Source organism: Orycteropus afer, unplaced genomic scaffold (genome assembly GCF_000298275.1).
Source record: "Orycteropus afer afer isolate SDZICR_OR568_19922 unplaced genomic scaffold, OryAfe1.0 scaffold00089, whole genome shotgun sequence".
Classification (NCBI taxonomy): domain Eukaryota; kingdom Metazoa; phylum Chordata; class Mammalia; order Tubulidentata; family Orycteropodidae; genus Orycteropus; species Orycteropus afer.
Window position 1 is genome coordinate 449814 of NW_006921676.1, and position 8330 is coordinate 458143.

Consider the following 8330-nt stretch of genomic DNA (forward strand, 5'->3'; position numbering starts at 1 on the left):
CTTGGGGGGGGGGCCTCAAAACACGCAAATATCCACCTTCCACTGGTCCTGGGCTGGCTTTACATGTTCATTAGTCTCATCCACCACTACTAGGAAGTAGTGATGAGGGAAAACAAGAAGTTTTCCTTTCCTGGAAACCCCACTAAGAATGGAGCTCTGGTGATGCAGTGCCTATGGCATTTGACCATTACCCAGAAGGTTGGTGGGCCTTGGAAACCCAATGGGGGTCACTATGAGTCTGAATCGACTCAATGGCAGTGGGGGTTTTTGTGGCCATATATACTGCTTCCAAGTTTGGCTACCCATGCAAATTCTATTTCCCCTGAGTATATCATACTCTGCTGTCCCTAAGAACTATGCTGAGTATGTCTTCATATAGCAATTCATGATGATGTGAATGATGCAAAGCACTATACAAAGATAAGGCATTTTTACCAGATTTCAGAACCTCAGATTCATTGCTGCCTCACTATTCCCTATATATTTTCTCAAGTCATAAGACATAAGTGAGGAAATAATGAGATAGTCCTGGGAATTAACTAGTCCCAAAAAATACCCTATTAATTTTTTCCTCACCTAATTGCTATGAGACTAGCAACAGAAGACAGATGGGTAAACACGCCAACATAGTCAATTCAGTACAAGGGCCTCTGTGACAATTCATCCATTTGAGAGGGATAAGAAGTGCTGAGAAGAGAGAGGGAGTGAGAAGGAAAAAAAAGGAAGAGAAAAGACAAAGGAAAAGGAAAGACTAAAGTCCTTGCCTTGGAGTTTAAGTAAGTATTAAGTCATTTCAAATTAACTGTGCTCAGTGCTTGTTGACTAAACTGTGTCATGGTAAATTGAGTATCTGTAACATGAGGAAAAAAACATAGTAGAGCAAATTTTCATTAATTATTCTACTTAGCTCTGATTAAAAATTAGGCCACCATATTTTCAACATTAGGTTAATGTTTTCATGAATAAGAACATAATAATAATATTAGTACCTATGAGTTTTTCATTCCTTTATTCATAAGAGCACTAAGGGCCTACATAGACAAGTGTGGCACACAAGTGTAAAGACTACCCATACGGGTTCTATCTACATTCAATATTTTATTCTCATTTATTACAGCTCTGTGTGGTTTGAGACCCAGTTAAGGTTTCATTTGTGTACATCAATGTATCAGAAGCAATGACTTCCAGCTGGAGAGTTGCTGTTAATTATCTATAATTTTAAATTTTGAGGACCAAAAGAAAAGTGAATTCCATAGAGAACTTTGATTTTGGCACATTTCTCCTGCTTTATATGGCCTGGTTTTATTAACGTCAATATATGTACACACCTTGGCAGACATCAGAGTTCTATTGTTGGTGGAACAGCTGTTTCTAATAGTCATTTAGCTTGTGTGATTTTAATGAACTATCTCAATCTTTAAAGACTTTTTAGGCCACATTTTACAAAAGCTTTCATTTTATTTGTCCAATTAGAAATGGTTTTCATCAACATACAAGTTATATAAGCTCTGGTAGCATAGTGCCTAAGTCACTTAACTGCTAACCAGAAGGCTGCCAGTTCAAACCCACCAGCCACTCCTCAGAAGGAAGGCTGGGCAATCTACTTCCGTAGTGATACTGCCTCGGAAACCCAAGGAGGGGTCGCTATGAGTCGGGGTGACTGGACAGCAAATAACAACTCCTCAAATGAGTCATTCACTCTAAGCAAACATTCCAGATTGCTGGTAATGTTGGGGGGTTTGTTTCAAATCTTTCTAAAATGTTCAATTGACTTCACTATCTTAATTTTGGGTTCCCATGCTAACGCTGCAGATGCTCACAGCATCACCAGGGGGCTGAATGACTAGGCTTGTCGTCCTGGAGACTGTGAGCACCCAGCCTCAACAATGACCTGTTTATTAGTAGATGTATTTTTAGCAAGGCACAGATGCTTGAAAGCAGCCTCCTCCCATATATCCCGTATATCCAGATTTTACAGCCCTACTGAAATGGATAAAGGAGCCCTAGTGGCACAATGATTAAGCAGTTGCTCCTAACTTAAAAGTACATGGTTCAAATCCACCAGTGGCTCCCCTCAGAGAAAAAAATTGTTGATCTCCTCGCATAAGATTACAGAGTAGGAAACTCTATGGGGCAGTTCTATTCTGCCATATAGGGTCCCTATGAATTAGAATCAACTCCATGGAACACAACAAGACTGCAATGGAAAGTACTTGGACTCAGCACCCAGACACAAATAGAATTGAATCCTCACTTTACTATTTATGCGCTAAAGTGGAGTCTCTCGTTTTATCTGAGTGTTTACTTCCCAGTCTGCAAATGAAGGATAAAACTTCCTACCTCACGGGATTAGTGTAAAAATTACATGTGACAACATTTCCTCCCATGCTCAAAGTTCTTTAACGTCTGCCCTTTATCTACACAATAACTAACTAAGCTCCTTTGGATATCAAAGGCCTCTAATACTTAGTCCTTGCCTTCCTGTTCCTTCTATTTCTCACCTTACGTGCACCAATCCTTACATTTATCCTATGAGATTAATAGAAAAGGAAATAGACCCAAAAGAGATTAAATAATTAGACTCTTTACACAGCTATTAAGTGGTAGTTTCAATTCAAACCCAGATATTTAGAATTCCAAAGCAATGATGACAGAATGTAGATTTAGCACCAATTTTATTTTTCAGTCACTAAGTACATTTCCCTTAATTCTTAAGACCTTATGAGGAAATACTATTGAGTGAAAATAGTAAAGGAGAATACGAATAACATGTGTGGTCATGATTTTTCAGATTATTTGAAACTTTTAATTTTCCCAAGATCTATTCAGAATCTAAGGAACTCTGGTGGTACAGTGGTTGAAGTAGTCAGCTGTTAACCAAAAAGTCAGCAGTTCAAACCCACCAGCTGCTCCACAGGAAAAAGATGAAGCAGTCTGCTTCTCTAAAAATTTACAGCCTTGGAAACCCAATGGGACAGTTCTACCTTGTCCGTACAGGTCACTGGAATAGACTCAATGGAAGTGGGTTTGGTTGGGTTTTAGAATCTACTTGACAGCAACAACATTTTCAACCTTACTGTGATAGTTCAGTTTGTGTGTCAACTTGGCTAGGCCTGGTTGAACGGCTGAGCAGCTGGATGTAGTATTTCCCATGATAACACTGGTAATCAACTCCATGGTGGAATCTACTGGGAGCAGCTGAATAGCTGCCTTTGGGTATGTGGTCTGCTTCCAAATATAAGGAGAAGCTTTGGGAACGATCTCTAGCTTATGGCACCTTGAACCCTGCGTGTAGCTGTGTCACTGTTTAGCAGCCTGCCACACTCTGCCGACCTTGGGACTTACGGTGGACTTAAATTAATGGCCTGCCGTGTGATTTGGTAATATTGGTACTGTGCCTTGTTACTTGTCAACCTTGGGCTTGGCAGCCTCAGCAGCCAGCAGCTGTCTGAGTGAAGAAAAGCCTCTAGATTCAGTGGGCCGGCAGCTGGAGGCAGAGCTGCAACCCAAGGTTGAGAGGCTTTCACCCAGCCCCTAGAGCCTGGCACTTTGAATTTGGACTTAAAGCCTCCAAATTGTAAGAACAAACTCCTGTTTGTTAAGGCCATTCCATTTGTGGTATATTTTTGTCAGCGCAGTACTAGGTAACCAGAACACCTACCAAGTCCTCTTTTGGGAAGAATATATCCTTCCTATCTCCCACCTCCCCACCTCTCAGAACTCCATCCCTAACGCACAATGTACTTAAAAAATCAAATTTAAAAATGCTAAGATATTGCTGACTAATCCACCACTCCACCCTGCTAGCACACAGGACTGCAAAGATTATAGGAAGAAATTAAACTGAAAAATTAAATGTAATTTATTTTATGTATATAACTTTTTATTGTGAATTGGGTGAAATTTTAAAAAGCAGATTCATTTTAGATTCAACAGTTCATACACATTTTGTTGTGTGACACTGATTACAATACCCAAAACATAACAGCTCTCTTCTCACTTCTCCCCAGCATTCCTGACTCCCTACCTTTCTCCATGCAAATGCTGCCCTTCTGATCTCCCACAACTGATTGTTCTAAGGAGCATCTTCCTGATGTAGATGTTCAGCTGATAGGCTGGTGTGGTGAATTGCTTGACGTGGCCCTTCTAGCCATTGTCCTCCATTCTGTGATGTATTGTAAATCCTATTATCCATGCCTGTTTGCGGTGGTGTGGTAGTTAAGTTTGGGTGTCATCTTGGTTGGGCAGTTGGTAGTAGTCGTTCCCTATGATTGGCAATTGGCTCTGTGGTGGGATTTGCCATGAGCAACTGAGTAGCTGCTCATTGTTAAAACCATCCACTTGGGTTATTTCTGTTGGAGCAAACAGGTGGGATATATCTTGAGTCCTGCCTTGCTGGAAGGTATAACTCAATCACCACCTTTAGCGTCCTTGAGGTTATACCTATGAATTCTCTGGGAAGGTTCGCCCTCCTCTTGCTCTGGTTCTACGTTTTGGCCCATCATCATCTCACCCCTGGATTTAGGACAGCAGCCATCATCTGATCTGCTAATTGAGGTTCATCAAACCCCGAGAACTGGAAGATCCTCCAGACCTACTTACAGACCTAGGACTTGCCAACCTGCCAGACTCCACCACCATTACATGAGACAATCCCTTGGGTGTGTGTGAGTTCTGTGAGGCATTACAGTGAAATACAGAACCCTAAGGTGGGGGAGATTACTGAGAAGAGGAGGAGGAGTTAATGCCTGAAATGATGGAGTGGCATGGTAGTTTGGACATTTGGGACGTCTTTAACCTCCACCTCATGGGGACCAGCCTTGTGCTAGTCTTTCTAAAAGAAACTGTTCAAGCAGCTGGTTTATTGCTTAGCTGAAAATTAAACCACAGGAGTAAGTTCAATTCCATGCCCAAAGTGTTACTAGGGTCCATAGTCTCTGGGGTTTAAAAGTCTCTATAAAATCAAATAATCATGGTCTTTTTTATGTTTTTTACATTTGTTTCACATTTTTTGTCCTACTTTATTCAGGTTTTCCAACTCTGACCCATTTCCAACTGGTTGGCACTGGTCAAAAACCAAAAAAACAAACTTAGTGCCATCTAGTCAATACCGACTCATAAAGACCTCCTTTGGGTTTCTGAGGCTGTAAATCTTTACAGAAGTAGATTGCCCCATCTTCCTTCTGCAGAGTGGCTGGTGAGTTTGAACCACTGACCATTAGTAGCTGGACATTATCTAGTTCTTCTGGTCTCAGGATCAAATAGGCTGAGGTTTTCATGCCCCAGTATTCTTTGGACTAATTGTTTCCATGCATCTCTGAAAATATTATAGAAAGAAATTTAAACTGAAAAACTAAATGTAATTTTCATAAATCTTTTCAAATCTGTATGGATTCCAAGAATGTCATCTGTCAGTCTTTGGCTCAAGTGTCCATTCTTCTCATTACAGTCAACAAGGAAAGGGTGAAGAATTAGAAAAACAAAACTTCTCTTTGCTGAATTCATTAAAAAAAGTTAGCCAAAGAGAGATACTGTACAATAGTCATTATTATTAATAGCTAAAAGTTATTGAACATTTCTCTGTTGCCAAACACTATGCTAAGTCCTTAATATACTATTTCACTCCCTACAACAACACTATGTGATTGATACTATTGCGATTCTCAATTTACTCCTGAGGAAAGTGTAAAGTGTAAGTTCAGAGAGGTTCAGTAACTTCCCTGTGGTCCTACAGTCACTAAAAGTTGGCACAAGACTCAAATGCAGGCAGTCTGACTTTTGTCTAGAAACTACCAAGCCACAGTCACCAAGCTTTACTAATTACCACCATAATGGTGGCCTAAAAAACCTACTTTCTCAATTTTTTGTTTAATTTTACTCATTCATTTGTTCAAGAAATAGTATGCTATAGTATAATGAGTTAGGTACAAAGCATATAGCTGGTGTGTGAGGGGAAAAACAAGACAGAGCCCAGGCCCTGTTTCATGTTCCTTGGAGTCTACTGGAGGAGATTGAAAATGAACAAGTACACAAAACCATTTTCACATCTGCTCTAAAGGAAAGTAACAAGATGCCATGAGCAAGAAAACAGGAAGACCTATTTGAGGTTGTAATAGTATAGACACATTAGAATTTCTGGGAGATGAATATGTATTCCAACTTCATAACCTAAGGCTCCATATTAATCTTGTTCACTTTAAATAATGCCTTGTTTTACTAATTGTAGCCATAATCACGTAAGAATCCTGCCCCTACAACCACTTTCCTAAGATAATAAAACCAAGACAGGAACAGCTCACAGGACAAGGCAATCACATTCCTCAGATTCTGATAGCAAGGATAAGACACTGAAAGAAAAACAATACAAATATGAATTTACTGCTTAGATGGCATTTCCTGATAACAGGCCATTTTTTAGGTATTTTCTAGCCACTCCCCATGTTGTTGTTGTTGTTGTTGTTATGTGCCATCGAGTCAGACCTGACTCATAGCGACCCCTCCTTGGGTTTCCAAGGCAGTATCACTACAGAAGTAGATTGCCCCATCTTCCTTCTGAGGAGTGGCTGGTGAGTTTGAACCACCAGCCTTCTGGTTAGCAGTTAAGTGCCTTAGTCACTACGCTACCAGAGCTCACCCGACTCCCCATAGTCACCGTTAACCAGTTTTGGAGCCTGCATACCCCTGCCACCTGATGATCTAAGATAGCCAATCTAAGATGAAACCAAGACTCAAACCAAGAGCAAACAGCAGAATACACCTGTGCAGAAGTCGTGGCATCCATGTTGAAACCCACAGACTCCATCTTAGAAAGAGATTGCACATGCACCTAACCTGAAGGAAGCTGAGGTTTATCATTAGGAATTTATCACAGCCTTGTTCTGCTGCCTGACTTTCACAAAAGGGTCTGGATTTTATGAGTAACCTGCTTGCATAAAGTCTTTTGAAATCACATACCCCAGGACCTTGAAATTATTAGAAAAACCCCTAGCCTGTAAGGCTCAGGAAGACACACATGACATTGCCTCTGGCCCCATGTGTCTCCACCTTGGAAGGTTACTATCCTCTCATTAAACTTTTCTTTGAGCTACAGCTGACTTTCTAGTCATTATTTTGGAACTCGAACTACAACAAGATGATACTGAAGGACAGAAAAGTCTCTCTGGAAAAGGAACTTTTAAATTGAGACCTGAAGGAACATAAAGAACCAGACATGCAAAAGACAGACCAAGAGATTTCCAGTAGAAGAAATGGCAGTGTCCGTGCAGGAAGAAGCCTAGTATTTGCTCATGTGGGAAGAAGGACTTTTTCTGGCTGAAGTCCTGCGAGAGGGAGAAGATGTAGCATAATTTTGTCGTTGTCGTCATCGTCTTTATGTTCCGTCAAATCGGACCAGACTCATAGCGACCCCTCCTTGGGTTTTGGAGGCAGTATCACTACGGAAGTAGATTGCCCAACGTTCCTTTCAAGGAGTGGCTGGTGGGTTTGAACCACCAGCCTTCTGGTTAGCAGTCAAGTGCCTTAGGCACTATGCTACCAGAATTGCTATGGCATAATCTCGTAGACAGACATAATCTTGTATAATCTCTGTAAAGACAGAGGCCTCACTGTGGAGGCCCTCACAGAGTGTGGTAAGGGTTTGGGAAGGAAATCACTGAAAGGATTTAAGGAAAAAATAGATTACTGACTTTGGTATTCAGAATGGGTTCTGAGGTAAGACAGGAAACAGGAAAAATGGACAGATAGATTGTAATAATTATCATTTAAAAAGTAAAAGGAATCTTGACTTTGTCATGGAGATGGTCAGCAGAGAGTGGAATGAAGCAGGCTAAATAAACCCTAAGGCCATTAGGAAAAAAAAAATGTTTGGGAGGGAATCTGATATGAGTCTAGAAAGTAACCTCCAAGAGCAACAGGCAAATGGGTGTTTGTGTCTTAACCAGGGTTCGAAATGGCTCATTCTGGCTTGACCTCCTGCTGAGAATTTGCATTTCCACCCCAGATATACTGAATCAAAATCCGCATTTTAGCAAGATGCCCAGGTCATTCTTATAAATTCGACCCTTGGACTTAACACATCTACCATCTTCTTTTCTGAAAATCTGGAGAGGTTTTTTTTTTTTTTTTTTTGCGAGGGGGTGTATCTTTTCTTTCTTTTTTTTTTTTTGCATCCATTTTACTTTAAATGAGATGTGCATATGTTTTAATAGGTATTTAAGGACCCCTATAGATTTTGTGGGAGCTCTGGTAGCATAGTGCCTAAGGCACTTGACTGCTCACCAGAAGGCTGGTGGTTCAAACCCACCAGCCACTCCTCGGAAGGAAGGTTGGGC